The 20177-nt window shown below is 49.3% G+C and overlaps 1 protein-coding gene across 10 annotated transcripts in view; it reads right to left on the bottom strand.

The window, feature by feature from the left end:
• HIVEP2 (HIVEP zinc finger 2) overlaps positions 1–20177 on the bottom strand; it is a 172794-nt gene that overhangs the window by 26607 nt on the left and 126010 nt on the right. For 9 of the 10 annotated variants that reach the window (XM_058307567.2, XM_058307568.2, XM_058307570.1 and 6 more), the window contains one exon: positions 290–382. The exons of the other annotated variant lie outside the window; for it this stretch is intronic. The gene's annotated coding sequence lies outside the window, so the exon portion shown is untranslated. The remainder of the gene's footprint in view (positions 1–289; positions 383–20177) is intronic. 10 annotated transcript variants of the gene reach the window in all.

A 20177-nucleotide genomic window follows, 5' to 3' on the forward strand; every position in this document is an offset into this window, starting at 1 on the left:
TAGGAGTTACTGAGTGGAATTTCATATTTAAATTAACATTGCCAGAAAGAAATTCTCTTCCATGAGAGTATAACTGAGGAGACTATAATTAAACTGTTCTATTATGGAAAACAAAATAAAACAAAACAAAACCGTCACAATACTTTTCTTTGAAATAGAATATACATTGTTTCCTCACAGATGTGATGAAAAGGCCGGTTTTGCAGATGGGTGCATAGCAGGCAAAAAGTACATGTCAAGTTAAATATAAAAGTAGCAGAGAAAATAATAGTGAGTTTTGTTTATTAACCTGATATCCTCATATCAAAATACTGCATCACGTCGTCCTTGCTTTCCAAGGTACCATTTCTCCCCACAGGAATTCATGCAAAACCTCTGGGATCTAAAAGACAAACGAGAAGATTTAAAGGTGGTGACGTTACAAGGGATTTAATAGGCAGGGTGATTCTTCACACAGAGAAGCTACCCTCCCTTAGGAAAACAGATTTGAAACTGGATATCCCAAGACGTCTTTTCTTTTTTCAAGAAAAAATGTCCTTTCTTTTAACATAGTTTAAATATTTTCAATAAATACTTGTATTAACAGGGAATTGCTTGTAACTGCAAAAGCAGGGGCAATTACAAAAATAATGCACAAGTTAAAACTGTGCACTGGGACTAGAAATCACACCATTGGGGTCCCTGAGCTGAGGCACAAAACTTCTTTTAGCACGTCAGCAATTAAACGCCGCAGGATGAAATCCCAGACAATCTCACAGCAAATTATTTTCAATAGTTAATTTGTTTCAGCAAGATTATGTTCTGTGCTAGAAGTAATTCCTAAAATAAAAATCCAAGCCAACCCAAGCAAAATCGTGAAAATTCCCCAAATCTAGTAAGCAGTGAAAAAAGGGACTTTCTCAAACTTAGAAGTAATATTTATCCAAGTCAGACCTGGAGAAATTCACAGTAGATCCCACAAGCTACTTACTCCCACAGAGTAATCAACTGACCACCTTCAGATGGTTTATCTTTTGGTATGAAAGACCCACAGAAAACTATTGCTCCACCACCTGTGGCTAGTTACATTTTGTTGTTTTTGAATGAGCATTGCCCATTCTTCCAGACATTATTGACAGTCTTCGCAGGAAGGACTCAAAACATGGAAGACATGACAGTTAAACTGCAGCTTTCCCAGGACTCCTTCCTGTGAGCACGCAAGATGCTTCAGAGAAGGACTTGGCTTGCATTTTCCCTCCTTTCTGCTCTCGCCGCCATAGCATTTCAAGACACCCTGTGTACTTTGAGACGTGAATCATCACAAGCAAGGAGGCCCACTCGGTTCCTCAAAAGACACAAAAGTGCAAAAATAGCTTCTGCCATTGAAGCAAGCAGCACGTCAGAACCAGATGACTGTGGGAGGCCAGATAAGATTCTGTTGCTGCAAAGGGCAAATTATTAGGTAAGAGCTAGGTTTATTTTCTTTTTTAACTTTGCCCCATTTGCTGGACACCTGGCAAGCTCTGCTCCCAAATCAAAGCCGCATCCATGCCAAAGGGCATGGCTGGCCAAGGGCCGAAGGAAGGGCACCCGTGTCCTGAAGGAGTCCCTGGAGGCCTGAGGCCGGCGGCTGTATCTATGTGCTCAACGAGCTCACATGTCATTGCTCTATAAAAAGGCCGTCTAGTAAAGATGCGTTCAGAAAAGGAAACACCTGTACCGTGACAATGAGACCCGAGCTAAAGCAAAGCCTGGCACCCTTCCCTGGGAAGTAAGAATAAATCCCTGAGCTCCATTTTGTCCTTTGAGCAGAAGTCACATGAGACATAAATGGGCCAAGATTCTACAGCCAGAGCCCTGCATGGGAACAGTAATGCGCAGTACTCGGGGATGCCGTGTGCTTGGCAGTCCCACGGTCAGTGAACCGGGAAGCGGGGCAGGCAAAGGCGAGCTTAGCTCCTTATCGGGCACCCCTCCCCGTCTTACGGCCCGGCGCACCCCCTCTGTCAGCAGCCCCAGCACCCCAGGTCCAGGGCTGCTTTCCCATCTGGTTTTCTGTGTGAACCTGAAAGCGGAATTTTAGAATGAAGGAGCTCTCTCTCACCCCCAGTCAGACTTCCTGGAATTTGGTCCTATTGCATGACTTATAATTCGTGGCTTCTTAATGTTTGGTTTGCCTTTGAATGACAAAAACGTAATGGTTATGATGCCGTCCTGGTATTTTATCTTGTGGAAACATCCAGATAGTTCATGTGATCAAGCAAAGCTCGAGAAGATACTTAACAAGAACGTTAGGACACACGTTTCGGCAATTTTGCAAACCGTTTTGTTGGAATTCAGTCAATAATGGCCTCTAAAAGGGAGGTAACCATTGTTACTATTAAAATAAAAACACGGAGATAACCATTTCAGAAAGGTATTTTTGCACTAATTTTAACTGAGTTCGGGGGCTTCAGTGTCTCCATCAAAATACAAGAAAAATCTTTTTAAAATAGCTCTTGGGAATGTAGTATGACAAGGCATGGTTATGTCCCATGACACAGCATGCCATTTTAACAACGGAATAAAAGAAAAAGGAGAAGTCTTCATTTCTTTAAGTTTCCTTTAAGTTATTTGATAACACAAGAAATTACCAAGCAATGCAACCCTAATATTTCAGAAAACGAACAAGTTTTCTGAAAATAATGGCAACAGATCTTGTTAAATATCCCTGGGTCATTTATGAGGTGCAAATTATCTTTTACTTTATTTTACTAACAAAGTACAGACCCATTTTTCTGTATGCTAACAGCTTCCTGGGAAACTTGTTCTAATCCTCTATCTCTTGCTTCCAGCAAATACTTGGGAAGTTTTGAGTATAATTGTTTCTGTTCCAGTGGTTTTTTGGCCTTTCTACTCTTAAAGAAAAAACATTCTTGGCATTAGATATCTGTTCTTGGATTTATAGGTAATTATTATATCACTGTGGTAACCAAGGATTGGTAGGGTTAATTAGAGATAGATGGCAGACATATAGATGATCGACAGACATACAGTTATCAAATATCCCTGTTGGGAAGATGCTTTATTCTCTCTCCACTATTCCTCCAGACGGTTTTGCAACACGGCCCAGCTTTTCCTGACCGCGGCCCTTGGAGGACAGCCTCGGCTGGCTCTCCTCTCCTGCAAACACCAGCACCGCCCCTTGCACTTGCGTTTTCTGACTTTAAATAAGCAAAGCTCATAAATCTGGCAGCAGAGTTATGAAAAATCAGCTATACTCTAGCTAGAGAGTTGTCCCAACCAAAAACAGCGATTATTTGCCTTAACTCTGGAAATTGGGCAGCTAGAGCTGCCCAGCTCTGGCCCTCTGGTTGTCAGGATAAGAAGGAGACTGCCCCCTGCAGAAGGGGTGTGTGTACCTGGCAACGGGAAGGAGGAGAGAGTCAGGGGAACTGTGGGGACTTCCAGGTTTTCTTAGAGGGGATTCCTTACACACACACACACACACACACACACACACACACACACTTCAAAACAGCAAAAACACTGAATGGTTCCAACTGGGAGTGTGAGAGCAGCCAGGTCAGGGGAGGTTGGAGGTAGTAGAGAAACGAAGCCCAGGCAGGAAGAACACACACACTCACATACCACATACATGTGGGCACACACAAAACACACCACATGCATATGCACACAAACACACAGAACACATATCTCACACACATGTATGCGCACACAAACACACAGAATATACACACAGACACTGCGCTACACAAACCACATACATATACACAAAGCATACACATACCATACACATACACAGACCACACCACATACATGTGCACCCAGACACACACACACCACACAGACATTGCACACATCACCCCACACACATACCATATACATATGCACACAAACACAGAACACACACATACCATACACATACACACATAGACACCACACAACACACAAACTACATGCATCTGCACATACAAAACACACCTGCACATATGACACGCCATGTGCATGTGCACACACACATCAACACATATACAGATACCCCACCACACATACACCATATACATATGCACACACATATCACACACACTGTACACATATGCACACACCACACACAGACACCACACAATAGACCATACGCACACTATATACATATGCACAAACACACCCAACACGCACCCCACATACAAACTTGCACATATACACATCCCACCTATATACACACTTCAAACCTCATCCACACACAGACACACAACAAATACATATGCACAAGCACACAAATACTGATTATTATGACAGTAAGCTTAGATGTTTAGAAACAGTTTCAATATGAAGATAAGGGCTGGACTGGGTTTGGGATGTAAAGAGAAGAAAAGGGTACAAGATACCAGTCAAAAATAAACAAGTGGCAATTTTGGAACACAGCAATTCGTTACTGGGATGGCCTTGTGAAGTCAAGAAGCTACTTAAGTAGAGGGAGAAAAGAGGCATCTGCAGTTTGCACAAGAGAGGCTGGGGCAGATGAGTCAGAGTTAGGTTACTTTGCAGTTTTGTGGAGGGTCTGGTTCTAGAAACTGTAAATTGACTCAAGAGCAGCTGTTGGCCATCGCTGCTTCTGGGCAGGGGTCTAGGTCAGGCCTGGGACACAGAAAGGATGGGAAACAAAATGGGGTGCAAATTAAAACTACTAAAAAAATAAAACAGTACAGGTGGCCTCGTGATTGTGACCTTGGCCCACATAACTAGGGTCTTGGACTATTTTATGTCACCTTGAGGCACTTACTGGAAGCCACCATGTGCCAGGAAATGGGCTATGGCTATGACGTACACGAAGTAAAGGAGTCTGGCAAGGAGACGTTAGCGAACGAATAAGGTGCTTTGGCACAAATGCAGACACAACCGACGGCACCACAAAAGAAGGAACGGGCGATTTTACTGAGAGAATTAGGCAAGGCCGTCTAGGGGCGATGTTTCCAAGAAAACGACGTATGAGAACATGCACGAGTGCACCGCCCTCAGGGCCGGATTTAGAGATGAACGGACTCCTCAAGTGAAATAAATACGCAGGACTCCACCATCCCATGTCTCTCAAGTTTTCTGTATTTTATTTTTGTGTGGTGAACTCTTGGCTCCCGGGGATGCTCAGGAAATGTGTCGTAATTAACACAACCTCACGGTTAGGTAAAGACCACAGAGAAAATGACTTTGGTTTTCACATCTGCTAGTGATTATTTTTCAAAGTACATCAGCCTTCTCCTTGAGTGAATTACAGAAAACTGAACACACTTCAATCCTCCTTTGGTGATTCGGGGTGGAGAAGACCCTCCGGCCACGACGCTGCCCCCAGCGGCCCCCGCCTCCAGCTGGCAGAGCTGACTTGCTCCCGTGCGTCTTGACACACACGCGTCATCACTGAGCTGATCAGATTTTCCAAGATCAGCGCTCTAACCGGCGTTCACTTTCCTGATCACACATTTGACATCAAGTAAGTCACATATCTGACTGACATGTTTTAGGAGCCGATATCCAACCATAAACTTCTATCACCAGTTATGTTTTGAACTTGTTCTAAATCATAAAGGCACTTTAGGTACTGCAAAAGAGCTTAGAGGTCCTTGAATCCATCCACCAACCGACAGGTGGAAAACCTGAGAACCAGAGAAGCTGTCAAGAGTTGCGTAAGGGCCCACAGCTACTTAGGACAAATCTCAGCTCTGGCACAGTTCTGCAAACTCCCAAGTCAGTGCTTCTCCACTGTCTTTCCTACTTCCTCTTTTCGAAAGTGTGTTAGTCTGGCCCTACTGCAGAAACCGAATGAATGAATAAAGGCATGAAAAGTGGAGGGTAAATGACATTTACCTTTTAACGAGCAAGATGTTTACGACTCATATTTTAAAGTTAATTGGTCAAAGAAGCAGCAAATAGCAATAGCTTAAAATTAATCAATTTTTATAAAAGTAAAAATAAATTCATTAAAAACAATTTTTCCGGAACGAATGAACGATAGCTCTGTCATTGACAGTCACCGGGCTCCCGCTGCACAGGCAAGGCCTGCCCGGCAGCTGGCGTGTGCCTGCGCTGTTGGGGCAGAGGGCAGGCCCGCTGGGCATTTTCAGTAGCAACAACGTTTTTTCTAAAGCACTGTGACACATCTGGCCATCTTCCTTTCCCCTCAATTCCTTCTTTTTGCTCCCTTAATGTTGCTATGGCAGGTACATGATGACTCTTTGCCAAGCCATCCTGACTCTTTATTCTACCTGGGAATGGGGCTGAAAGGGCTGTGTGGCCCCTGCTTTCGCAGCCACTGACCCCAGCCAGTCCCGGCACCCAGCATGGCTTGCTCAAGGTCTGGGTGCTGCAGGAGTAGATCAAGGTCATGCTTCTCCAGTTTTCCTTTTACTTCTGGAAATGCTGAGACTAGAATGTGGAAAGCGAATGCTAACTTTGGATTATGTAAGAGAGAAGGGAAATCAAATTGTAAAATATGCATAAGACAGGCCGACCTGGGCTGCAGGGGGAGCCACGCTGGCAGGAATAAGAGACCCACAGCTGGCGGGGATAAGAGACCTGTGCAAGCACAGCTGGGACCCCGGACAAAGCCTGCATCGAGGCTCCAGTGGATGCTCAGATGTGATGGGGAAATGGTCCACAGGGCTCCTGGGTGCCCACACCGCGAAGAGCACCGAGAGAAAAGGAGCATCCCCTGCCCAGGGTGCGCTCCGCCTCTAAGAACTGAGCAGCTGGGAGAATCAATTGTTTCTCTCTTGAACCTTCTCCCAGAGGGAGGGGACCCTGGTCCCAGTCGAGGCTGTCCTGAGTGCCAGGGTGGGGGCAGAGGACGTCCCCCTGCCCCAGAGCCGGCGGCAAGTCCACACTGCCCTGGACCTGGGAGGCATGCTGGGCAGGCAAGGGGCAGGGACCTGAGCCAGGAGGCGTTAGACAACGAGATGAGACTGGCCACAGCACCTGGCCACCTGTCACCATCACAGCTCAAGAAGGCATCTGATCACCAAGCCTTGAGCAGCCAGGGGAGACTGCACGGCGCTAACCGCTCCGATGGAAGCCAGGTTCGCCCGAAGGGGGTGAGCAGATGCGCAGCTGGCCCTGCGGAGGCGCCCAGGTATTCTGACAAACGCTGCATGCCACTTACACGTTCTTGGATGCCCCATCTTGGAATATGTATGTTACCTACAGAGTTTAAGGTTAGAAAAATACTAAAATATTCCAAATGGGTATTCATAAGATCTTACTGGGAAAATTCTGCCAGGCAATTCCAGAATTCCATTTACTGGCCCATTCACTCAATTCAAATTACATTTTTCCAAACTTTACATATACACTAAATCAACGAAATATTGGAATGTAAACTCCATATTTATCTGAGTTCGCACCCAGTTTTCATTGTCTCCTTTAAAAAAAATACTGCAATATAATTTAAATCACTTCACCCATTCACTTCCAAAATATGAATCAACAAGAACATGCACATGTGGAATTCAAAGTTAAGTAAGACAAAGTCCCTACCTTAGAGAGCTTTCAGTCTAGCACGTGAGAAAGACACATAAACAAGAAGCCGTGGTGGCAGTGGAGGCCTAATGTGGAATTGGGAAGTACTGAGACACGAGACTGCTTGGGAATGCCACCAGTAAGAAATGGCACCGGAGACCTTGAATAAGGCTGGGAATTGGTAGGTGGACTACAGAGGAAGGCACTGGGTGTAAGCATATTGTGAAAAAGAGAAGGGCAAAGGATGTTAGGGAGACCGTCAGTGTGACAGGACGTTATGGCCAAGAAGGAAAGGCAATGGCAGGTGGTAAAGGTGGTGGCAGGTGGCTAAGGTGGTGGCAAGTGGCAAAGGTGGTTGCTGATGGCTAAGGTGGTGGCAGGTGGCAAAGGTGGCGGCAGGTGGCTGAGGTGGTGGCAGGTGGAAAAGGTGGCCGCAGGTGGCTAAGATGGCGGCTGATGGCTAAGGTGGTGGCAGGTGGCTAAAGTGGCAGGTGGCTAAGGTGGTGGCAGGTGTCTAAGGTAGCAGGTGGCAAAGGTGGCTAAGGTGGTGACAGGTGGCTAAGGTGGCAGCAGGTGGTAAGGTGCTGGCAGGTGGCTAAGGGACTCTGTCTGGTGGGAACAGCAGCCTTGGAGGCTCTGAGGAGTAGCTGTGCCATCGAGAGGCTTTAGGAAGCTTAGGCTGATGCCGCATCTTTTCCCACCCCTTTTTGAATGAACTTCTGCAAATGTGTAGCCTGAAAGTGAATCAAAAAATGAGGGAAATTTTGTTTTAAGACCAAGAGACCTGAGGCTAAAGGGGAGAAGATACAAATAATAAGATGATTAATGGAATAAACTCTTGGAAAAGTGGGAAAGAAATGAAGTTCAAAATCATAGATAAAAGTGTACATTTCAGAAGAAAGAATGGAGATTTCTCTGTTTTAGATTGAAGGAAAAGAAGAAATAATGAAGCAAGGCAGCCTTTTAGATAGAAGAGAAAGTGAATTGTTATTATCTGCTAGGAAAGTCGGGGCAGGTCATCTGCTAGGGCTGAGGAAGGCAGAGTTGTCCTGGAGGTCTTGAGTCAACAGCCATTTGCTCTTGGCAATGAATGCTTCACAGTGTTAGGAAGAATGCTGTGTCATTTTAGGCCATTTTAAAAGAGGATTTTGCATCAGAATATATACAAATTATATCTCAAGTGATAAATACATCCAAATAATGTGATAATATATCCCAAAAATTATCTTTTCTTTTTTTCAATAAAATTCTGAAGCCTCTCTCTCTGCATAAATGACTTAAGTCTTAAAAAAACAAGAACTTAGGAAGTAGATTTGGCTCAACTAATAAGCGTCCGCCTACCATATAGGAGGTCCAGGGTTCAACCCAGGGCCTGCTGACCCATATGATGAGCTGGCCCACGCGAAGCACTGATGCGTATAAGGAGTGCCGTGCCACGCAGGGGTGTCCCCTGCGTAAGGGAACCCCATGCACAAGGAGTGAGCACCGCAAGGAAAGCTGCCCCGTGCAAAAAGTGCAGCCCACCCAGGAGTGGCGCTGCACACACGGAGAGCTGACGAAGTGAGATGATGCCACAAAAAGAGACACATTCCCGGTGCTGCTGACAAGAATGCAAGTGGACGCAGAACACACAGCGAATGGACACAGAGAAGAGACAATGGGGGCGGGGGGGGGGAGAAATAAATAAAAAATAAATCTTAAATAAAAACAACTCTATCTTATATACTATTTTCTGACTTTTATTAAAAGTGCAGCTATAAGTATGAAGTCTGACCCCTACTAATCTTAGCTATGTTACAGAGTTTTAGAAGTACGGATGACTAGTTGAGATCTGGAATACTGATCTACTCCGGGGTTGATTAACTCCACCCATTCAACTGCCAGCAGAATTCACCAAAAGGGCAAGTGCCATTTCAACGCCCCGAGGAGGCCTGGGCTGCTGCGGGCTGAGCGGGTGAATAAATGAATGCGAGTGGATGAAGCAAGGAGCCAAGAGATGTGTGTGCAGGAGAAACTCTTCCTGTTCGATGACTGAGAAGGAGCCTTAGAGACCCTCAGGCCTGGCGGGAGGGCCCCTGGGGAGCCGACCACCCCATTCAGCCATCAAGGAAACAGAGGTGCAGGCCTAATTTGACTCCAGGAAAGCTGAGCATCCTAAAACCTCAAAATCGGGTTCACCTGACACCCCCAGGCACCTTGCCAGTTATCAGACACAGGCGAGAGTCTCGTAAATGCCACATGGGGAGGAGTTCCATTGGTTATCCTGACAATTGAGAGAGACAAGAGGAGAGAATACGGAAATGTATACTTTGCCAAATTATAAAGGAAAAACTCCAGCATGTTGTCTTTTGTCAGGTATCCCATCAGAGCACAGCAACCAAATTAAGTGATTGCGATTTAGACTTCGATCTCTTTACCCAAGATACAGACAATGAAATATTAATTGAGCTCGGCCTCTCCAGTTTCTCCCTCCATCTTTCCGGCCTCCGTATTGATTGGCGCTTCCTGTCACTGCTGAAGACCCGGGCGATTTGAGGCCGACTCGATGAGCGCGGAGACCAGATGCACACGTGAAGGCTGTTTAGACGGGGGGCCTAGGCCTGGAGCCTGCGGGGGCAGCACAGCTTCTGCCCGTGCCCGGAAGGGCGGTCAGGAGCCAAGCCAGGCGTGCCCGGTGACGGCCCTCGAGGCACAGTGCGTGCTGGCGCGCAGCCGTCTCGCGTGCCTGCCAACCATCAGAGCACAGGTCCCGGCGCTTCCGTCCAGCCCCAGGCCCGGGCGCGCAGCCGTCTGGGTTCGAGTCACCAGGCACCCTGACCAGCGGCGAACCATGGGCCCTGGTGTGGCAGGGCAAGTACGACGTCCCTGCCACACGAGCCCGGCCTCGAGGGTTCAGAATTAGCCCTCGCAGAGGGAGTGGCTCCTGGCATGTCCCTGCCCCATTCCCAGGGGAGCCCGCCGGGGCTCAGCTATGCCTGGACTTGGGGTGGGAGCCACCCTGCACCCCGCGCCCGGGCACAGGGTGAGGGAGGGCGCCCCGTCTGCATGCCTCTCCTTGAAATCTTCTCCAACAGGCTATTTAACGCATTTTTACCAAAGTGCAGAAAACTGTTGGGCTGCAGGAGAAAATGCGCAATGAAAAGGGCACTGGATTTTGAGCCAGAAAGTCCACAGACTGCTGGTGCTCTTACTTAGTCACCTTTCTGAACCTTTTTCCGCTCGTACACATTCGTGGTGGAGTCGCCCGCCTGTCTGACGTCGATGGGACAGGATCAACGGGGAACCCCGCGAGGAAGAGAGAGGAGTAAGGAAAGATCTCCCACCTCACGATTCCGTGGAGCTAGCTGGAGCAGACCATCGCCACCGCGCGCTGAGCTCTGTCCTCCAGGCGCTTGGAAATATTTATCCAAGGTCTGAATAGTCACCTTTTAAGGAGTCTTCAGCGATCGAGCCGATTTTTGTCAGTGTTTTAGTCAATAATTTATCAGAGGAAATGGACGATTTTATGCCACTTTTGCCTCCCATTCAGCCATTACCAAATTATCCATTGCTTGCTCCTAAGGGCAGAGCAAGGTATCTCTCCAATCCATTTAGCCCCTAGAAAGGAGCCGTGGGGTTTAAACTGCCCACTGAAAAGAGGACTGCAGAGGGCTGGCCTGGAGAACCCCGGTGCCTCGGTGAAAGGGGGCCCTGGCAGGTGGAAGCGCTAGCATGAGACGAGGTCCCACTGGAGCGGGAGGGCCCTGATCCAGTACGCCTGCTGTCCTTTTAGGAAGAGGGGCTTTGGGTAGGCATAGGCAGCCCCTGGGGGAAGGCCTTGCGACAAGAAGGAGATGGCGAGCAAAGTGCTATGATCTAAGTGACCCCCGGGCAGCCAGGAGATGAGCAAGTCTCTCCCAAGCAGAGGAACCCCTTGACTTTGGACTTCTGTCGTTTCCAACCACCCAGCTTTTGGTACTTTGTCAGGGCAGTCGTAAGACAGACACACAGGGAGAAGTTTATCTATCCTCAATACCAGGAAGAATTATATTTTAATGAAAACTGCCCTTCAATACTATGTGTTGAGCCTGTTAAGCCCCTTTCTTTAGGATGGCCGCTAGGAAACTAAGATTGAAGTACGTAGACTTTCTTGGCACATATTTTGGTCACACATCATTTTCTAGCCTCGTGAACAATTTCTGCCTTTATTTCCATGGCCTCTTACTCTCACATTCACACACACACACATACCACACAATAATGGGGACCATTGCAAAAGCCATTATAAATAAAGCTAGGAACCAGTTCCGGAACTGTCTCTGTTTGTGTGTTCCAATAGTGTTTGAGCATCTGTGAAAACTAATCAGTTCCAGGTATATAAAAAGTATGGTGGAAATTTCTGAAGTCCATGTCTTTTCACACAGCCTTCAGCTGTGTCTGTTCCCTGAAAAGAGAGGATTTCATAAACACAGCAGAAAATGTATGTATAACACAACTCAGTGGGAACACCAATTATTTTTTCCTTTGCTAAGGTACTGCCTATGAATAATATGGAAATAATATTGTCAAATTATATATCTTTGAGACATGGTCAAATTTCTTGTTTCTGTCGAAGCTCAGAAACAGACATGGCAAATAATTCTGACATCCTCCTGGCCACAGAAAACTTAGGCTGGCAGGTCCTGGGCAGTGTTTGAACAGCGCTGGTTATTTGCTGAGCAACCACGGGGTATAAATTCGTATTGAGTAACATGTGCTTCAGCAAGTTTTGAATCTCTTTGATCAGAATGTCTTTCAAGTCTCAAATGAATCTCTTTTTTTAAATGTACTGGATACATATAATTTTTTTTTTTTGAATCATACAGTATGTTACACAATATATTTGGTTCATAGTAATGCAGTCATGCAGTATTTGTCCTTTTGTGTCTGGCTTGCTTCCCTCAACATAATGTCCTCCAGTGAACTTGTCTTTTAAAGATGCTATGCTAAGTCCTATTGGAATTTTAGAGGATTTAAGGGGACTGAAATTATCAGCAGTGTCATCTTGATTAGTGATTTATATGTGATTAAGGTGCTCTTTGTTTTCAAATAAACCCAACATCAAACCCTTTCCCCCTTCCCCAGCAATGATCTTTTTACATGTTCATATTATATTTACTGTAGCTGATGTACAGATATTGAAATATAGCTACCAAACAGGGTTCCATTTTGGTTTACATTATGGTTTATATTTTAGACTGTACAATTTTCTAAATTTTTAGTTACATTATAGCTAACATTTTAGCCTAAGATCAGCTAACAGGGCAGTGAAGATGGTTAACGACCACCCCAGGGAACCAAGAGTGCCTACAACTGCAAGCAGGAGAATGGCATCCATCAGTCATGTGAGATCTAAGCCCCCTCTCAATTTAGAGGTGGAGTGGACATCACCACCCCAGGGTCCTCAGGATGGAGGAATAAAATATGGATTAGAGTGGGCTTACTGATATTCTACTATAGAGCTATTGTGACTCTAGCAATTGAAAAAACTGCATCGATGTGGAGACAGTGGCCACGGTAGTTGCTGAGGGCAGGGAGAGGGAAGAAGAGATGGGATGTGGGGGCATTTTGGGGACTTGGAGTTGTCCTGAATGATATTGCAGGGGCAGATGCTAGACATTATATATCCTGCCATAACCCACTGAATATACTTGGGGAGAGTGTAAACTACTATTAAACTATAATCCATGTGGTGCAGCAGTGCTCCAAAACATATTCACCAAATGCAGTGAATGTGCCACATGATGAAAGAGGTTGTTAATGTGGGAGGAGTGGGGTGGCTTTGGGATATATGGGAACCTCTTATATTTTTTAAAGTAATATTTTTTGTGATCTATATATATTAAAAAAAAAGGTAATTAAATAAAGTTTTAAAAAAGGAAAACAAACCAAAGAAAACAACAAAAAACACAACAAATAAATCCACATGCTAGATGAGAAGGGTTTGGAATGTCACAACTCATTTTTCTGTCAACACTGACCCATATGCAATATGGCCCTGCTATACTTTACTTCTATATTCTTGACACCCACATGAATAATTTGAACACGGCTTAAACAACGTAACCAAAGGAATTCATCCTGAAAAAAAGTAGATTATAAATTTAAAAAATAACTCTTGTTTTGCTTTGAAATCAGTTTGCCAAAATCTTGAGGGCCTCACATGGTCTCACTTTGCACGATATTTAGTGGCTCTACATTTACTGATGTTATCTGGATTCTCACTTTCGTTCTCTCTCATCTATCACTGAAGGGATAAAAGTTTGCCTTAAAAGTCTTATAAAGAATTCTTCCTTAGCACAGATTCCCATCAAAACAAACAAAAGTGGAGAAAAATAAGCAAACACAAATAAGCAAATAAAGCACTGAGAAGGCTACAAAATTAAATATGATACCATAATGTATCAGGCTTGCTCTTATTTCATTTAGGGCCTTTGAGAAGGGGCCAGAATTTTCTTGTAGCATCTGTGCCCTCATTTTAACATGGGTGTAGACTGTTTGAATAAGTAGATTATAATTCCTCTGGTCATCATTAACTAGCAATACAGCCTAGAGAAGACAATGCTACACCAAAGCCTTACATCTGCATGGTATTTTATTTTTTAAAGCGTATCATGTTTGCCTCATACTATCCTCCTAATGGAAGAACAATTGGAAATAAAGAGGCTGACATTCAAAAGATTAACTTGCCAGAGATCCCACCAAGGGCACAAGGCAGCACCAGGGAGCCAGGCTGATCTGAGGGCGGCGTGAGGGGGCGTGTTGGGGAATCCTCATCAGGAAGGACGGGCTTGACGCTGCCGTGGACGGGCCTCGGGTGAAGCCCCTCCTGGCTCGGAGCTCGAGTGTCCTCACCTACAAGACACAGACGACGACGGCCCTGGCCGTGCCTGCCCGGCTCGGCTGGTGGGCCAAAAAACGGGGTGAAATACGCGAGCGTTGCTGTCAGATTTAAACCAAGAAACAGCAGGCATTGCCGCCGCTGACACCGATGAACGAGCCTCTGGCGTCGCTGTCCCCCGCGCTGTGGATGCCCTTGACAGGCCCGAGCCCGGGATGTGTTCCCGGTGACATGGTGGCCAGCTGGGAGGCTCGGCCACAGCCCACTGAGGGGCACCCAAAGGCCCGTCAAGGCCAGCCCACACCGCCTTCTGTGCCCATCCGGCAGCACCTAACATTCCTTTCATGGGACTCATGCTGCCCACCCCGTGAGCATCCACCGATGGGGACGCGTGGCGCTGGCGCGGTGAGTCCCCTCCGCGGGCTCTGCCCGTGCCCAGCTGGGTCACAGCCCACGGGCACGTCTTCAGTGTGGCAGGGGCCGGGGAGGCAACGCCAAGCCCGGGACGCTGTGGCCTTCATTCAGGGACGTCCTTCAACGCCCCTCATGCTCTCGCTTGGCTGAGGACCCCCATGCATCAAGGGGCCAGGCTCCGGCAGTGGGCGGGGGGCACTTGGGGACGTGTTGCCCACAAACCCTGCTGCTCAGAAGCGACCAGAGGGGCACAGCGGGACAAGCAAAAAGCCCGCTGCCAGGGCTCGTTTCAGAAAATAGATGGGCCTCTCCTTTTTCTCCATGGAAAGAGGGTGGCAGGGGCTGACCTCCTTAAGCATAAATAAAAAAAAGCCAGAGAAAGGAGGCGGCACAGACCTTGCCCTCAGAATCTACAGACACGGCACAGCACGTGGAAAACGGTTAGAAACAGTGCCACCGGGCCACGGCCCTGCCACAGACGGAGGCGTTCGAGTGACGGGAGGCTTATTTTCTCCCACCAAAACATCACAGAGAAAACCGTAACGGACTCCGTCACCATTTGGTCTGATTTCTACGAGCTACAACACGGGGTTAGATTGCAAAATAGCTGCCCTTTAACATTCTGGAGGGGAGATGTCATTTTTCCCTTCTTTAGGAATTAAACTTGACCTACACAAGTGAAGCCCAGAATGAATTACAATCATTAGTTCTACGTTGTTTCACAACCCTCTCCTGCACAGAACAAAGAAAGAGTTGTAACTCATCAACAGTAATCAACCTGGACTCCTTTCCTCAAGGAGACCCGAGTAAGGCTGTTAGGAGAACCGTAAGTCAAGGTCAGGGAGAGGACACACTGCACCCGACTGGCAGGCAGAGTTCTCTGGAGGAACATTCTTCCCAGGGCACGTGTGCTCAGAGCACAGGCCACGGGAGGGGGATGTGGGAAAATCCTCCCCGGCGCCCGGCAGGAATTCTGTGGCAGGGTGGACCACCCGGAGACATTCCGGATCGAGCCTCTAGGTCGCAGCAGCTTGTGCCTTCACAAACGAAGGAAGAACTTCAACCCGATACCTGATGCATTTTCTGGTGGTTCCTCAGAAAGATAAACATCAACTCCCCAAATGCCCCGGCAACTCCACTCCTAGGTGTGCGCCCAGAGAAGTGGGAACAGGGGCTTGGGCAGGTCGTTGTCCACCAGTGTCCACCACACACCATCCTCAACATCCAAAGGATGGAAGCGACCCAAGTGCCCGTGGACAGGAGGAGGCATGAAGAGTGTAGGTCAGTCGGCTGCAGAAGGGAACGGCGCTCCCGTGCGTGCTGGACACGGGTGAACCTGAAGGCATCGCAGTGCGGGAGACAGGCCAGGCTCACGAGGTCACCCGGCACATGACTCCACGTTTAGGATGTATCAGAATACGCAATTTCACAGAAGCACACAGTAGGTTAGAGGGTCCCAGGGGCTGCGCAAGGCACGTGGGCACTACTGCTTAACGGGCGCAGAGTTTCTCTCTGGGGTGGGGAAGGAGTTTTGGTAATGAAAGGAGGGTGATGGTAGCACAACTCAGTGGGTGTAATTAATGCCACTGAGCTGTACTCTTGCAAGCAGCTAATATGGGAAAAGGTAAGTTGAATGGATGTCAACTCAACAGAAAGTGTTAAAAATAGGAAGCCAGAGGGGCAGCCTCAATTCTGTTGATTTGCTGGTGAGGAGAGGAGGCTGGGAAGCACGTCCATCAGGGCCACTGCCCCAAGGGGAGCCAGCCAGGGACAGCCCTGAGGCCTGGGGGATGAGGCCGGAAGAGGGCAACCAGATTTGTGGGTATCGAAGGCCCCGCGCCAGGCCTCTCCTGAAAGCACGCCTGCCCTGCTCCGTGGGGGCTCACACGCCGGCACGTTTCCTCTTTCTCGCTCCAGGTGGTAGTCAGGTCCCTATTCCCGGCCACTGAGGCACCACACAAATGCTGGGGTGAAGATGTCGTGTTAAAATAGGTTTGCTTGGCATCCCCACTTCCTGGATCTACCTGCCCACACCTGGGAAGGCATGACGTGAGGCCCAGTGAGGCTGCGTGTCCTCTCACCTGGGCGGTGTGTGCCTGCCAGGCCTACCTGCTTAAAACGGGGAGCAATCCTGCTCCCCGCCTCCAGTGACAGCGTCAGGATGCAGAACATGGAACCCGGGGTCAAGCAGAAAGAGGCTCTTGGTCCTAGTGCACTGCTCACCAGCTGCAGGAGCTTGGCGAGATGGCTCACGCTCCACATGCCCGTTTCCCCACTCGAACGCTGGGCAGTTAAATGCAGGCCACTTGCCAACCACGGGGACAGCACGGCCACTTGCACATGCCCAAAGCACTGACGTGACCATGTGGGTACTAATAGAGCTGAACTCCCAGTCGCTGTAAACTTGGCAAATGCAGTATTTGCAAAATTAGTTATTTGACATTTGAGTGATAAAAACATGTCTTCTTGATCAAAAAATGGCCATTTGATTTCACCCGTGCACAAGCATACGTGGGCATGTGTGCTATGCCCATAGCCTTTTCTCTTAGCGCGGGCTTCACAAAGCATGAAAACACTAAGAAGGCAAACTGCTTCTATGGTCTTCCAGAAAGGAGCACCCACTCAACAGGACAGCGATATTGTAAGAATTTTGGTGGTTTTTATGTCATGACGAAAGGGCTTGTCGTGACCTGTGACTCATTTCCAGGCTCCTGAGCAGGAAAGCGTCACTTGGATGCTCCCTGCAGCTCAGGAGAGCCTGGCCTGGCCCAGGTACCACCCGCGGGACAGAGCTGGGGGCTCACGTCGGCTTTGGGCCGAGCCACTGCCCTGGAGGGGGCTGGGACGCCGGGAAAGGGGAGGCACACGGATCTCGGACGTCCATGCTGCTCTGACCTGACAGAATGACGAACAAGCAGTGAGGTTCTGCTCACTAGTGGGTAGCTTCAAGACCAGTCACTTATTTCAATAAGTGTGCTCTTGGCAAAGAATCTCCCCCCGCCCCAAACATCACTGAAGTCCCGAGCCCTGGAGCCCTGCCGGTGCCCTTCTCCATCGCAGTGACGCTGTCGCTGAAGCTCCAGGGGCCCGAGCAGCCAGCGGTGCCTGAGAGCCGGGTAGCGGGCAAACGTTCCCCTGCCCGCTGAGACCCCCACCCAGAGCCCAGGACGGTGGCCCGGCAGCTAGCTAACGGTCACTTAGTGCAAACTCCACCTCCCCACGGGGAATGGAAGTCCACACGCCACCGAAGGCCGATGAGTAAGAGTGTCTTCAAATCAGGGTCAAATTGCTAAGGTTATGTTCCCCCGGTTTCGTGAAAACCTTATTTCTGCCCAAGAACTTTTCCAGAAATCAGATTAGGCAGCAGCTGTTTTCCCTTCACTTCAGACGTAGCGTCTGGGCGGTAGCGGGGCCGGGGGGCTGGGGGGCTGGGGGGCTGGGGGGCAGCGGGGCCAGGCGGCAGCAGGGCCTGGCGGCAGCGGGGCCAGGGGGCAGCGGGGCCGGGGGACAGCGGGGCCGGGGGACAGCGGGGCCAGGCAGCAGCGGGGCCGGGCGGCAGCGGGGCCGGGGGGCAGCGGGGCCGGGGGACAGCGGGGCCAGGCGGCAGCAGGGATGCCGCGGGAACCTGCATGTGCTAGGTGTGAAAGCAGCGTCCTCATCCGCACAAATACCTGAGGAATTATTTACATTAGACCAGAGAGGGAGCATTGCCACATCCGGCTTCTGAAACGGGCCCCAGCGCTGCAATTTTTAGTGACTTCTTAACATTCAGTTAACCTCCCAGATAAGCCGTGGGCCATTATTCACACTTCTCTCCACCCCTGCTCTGCCAAGACCAGGATTCAAGATGAATAACGTGGGCCCCTCCATGCCGCGCGTGTCCTCACCCGATTTATGCTTCTGTAGAAAACACCAGATTTCTCTCCCAGCTAACCAATCCCAATTTCTCAGGCTTGTCCTTCACCTCCTATATATGGCCAAGGAACGCACGACTGAGCGTCATGAGTAAAATGACGTATGAAAATTTATTTTAAAACATGCTTTCTCTTTCTGGTGCTAAGTATCTACTTGATGAGAAAGCCTTCATTTGTTGAGAGATGCACTGATTTAAAATCAGGGGATAGACCCTTGGAAAGCGCTTCCTTGGACCACGCTGAGGATGGAGGGCTAAGGAGAAGGGAGAAGCGGGGAGGCTTAGGAGGAGGAAAGCGCCCAAGCGCAGGCAGGAATTTCTGTCTCTGGAATTCCGAGGCCCAGCGCCCTCTGCAAGTTCGAGCCACCCGTCCAGGCTGCCAATCCCCAGACAGTCCACGTGGCCCCGAGAGGTGATGACCAACGCTGGACAAGTCTTACAGGCATCGTGATTGTATTGTTTGCCGCCTTTTTGATGGCAAGGGGTTAACGGTGCATCACTCTGGCCACCTACATCACGGGAATCGCGGCATGGCCTCTTGTGTTGAAGGGACGTGTTTCTGCGTGGGGGCGACCCGGGAGGGTGCCTGCAGCGGCCCCACCTGCCCCCTCTCCTGTTCTGAATCTCTCCACATATCAGACGGACAGGTCTGCCCGGGGCTCACCAAGAAAGGGGTCACCCAGCAGCCGGCACCAAAAGAAGTGGGAAGAAGGGAGCACCAGGGGTGCCGTGGAGGCGAGAGGCGCCGGGCGGGGAAGGGGCCCTGGGCCCAGCGAGGCCCGGCGCTGGATGGCACGCTCACGGCGGCGCTGAGCCACGGCCCTCCACAGCCGCAGGCCCCATAAGACCAAAGGCCCGCAGAGAGCCAACGCTGGGGACAGGATCAGAGCCAAACAGCTCCACTGAGGCATGAGCCTGTCCTCGGAGTATCGATTAGGGGTAAGCCACCGGAACTGGGAACTAAAGGAATGTCACATAGAATAGTGGGTCAACGGCCCCCACCAGATCTCCCTAAGGGCTGGGGGCTCCCCCTGGGCCCTGCTCGTCGTGGCGCAGCAGACGACCCCAGCACAGGCTGCTGGGTTGAGATTTAAGTGTCACCCTGGGATGTGACCGCTCCTGGGATCTGGGGACTAAGCTGGCTTTCTCCCACGCGTGTTCAGTTCCGGGACCCTCAGGGACGCGTCACCGCGTGGCTCACCCCCTGTGCGGGAGGATCCGCTCCTATCGCAGAGCACAGTGAGGCCCCGAATCCACCAACGCCCTGCATGCCGCGTAACAAGCCAAGCCCAGAGCGCGCAAGGGCCGTTCACAGTCAGCCCAGAATCAGGGTCCTGGTCGATGGGGGCTCCCTCTGGGGTAAGTTGAGACCGAGGTTCTCCCGGGCTCTGGCTCCACAGCCTGGACGTGATTCCAAGCTCGCAGTGACTGTGCTCGAGGTGGTGGACGGGGCATGGGTCAACGTGGGGTCAGCATGGGGTCAGCACGGGGGCCAGCACGGGGTCA

Source organism: Dasypus novemcinctus, chromosome 11 (assembly GCF_030445035.2).
Source record: "Dasypus novemcinctus isolate mDasNov1 chromosome 11, mDasNov1.1.hap2, whole genome shotgun sequence".
In the NCBI taxonomy this organism is placed as follows: Eukaryota; Metazoa; Chordata; class Mammalia; order Cingulata; family Dasypodidae; genus Dasypus; species Dasypus novemcinctus.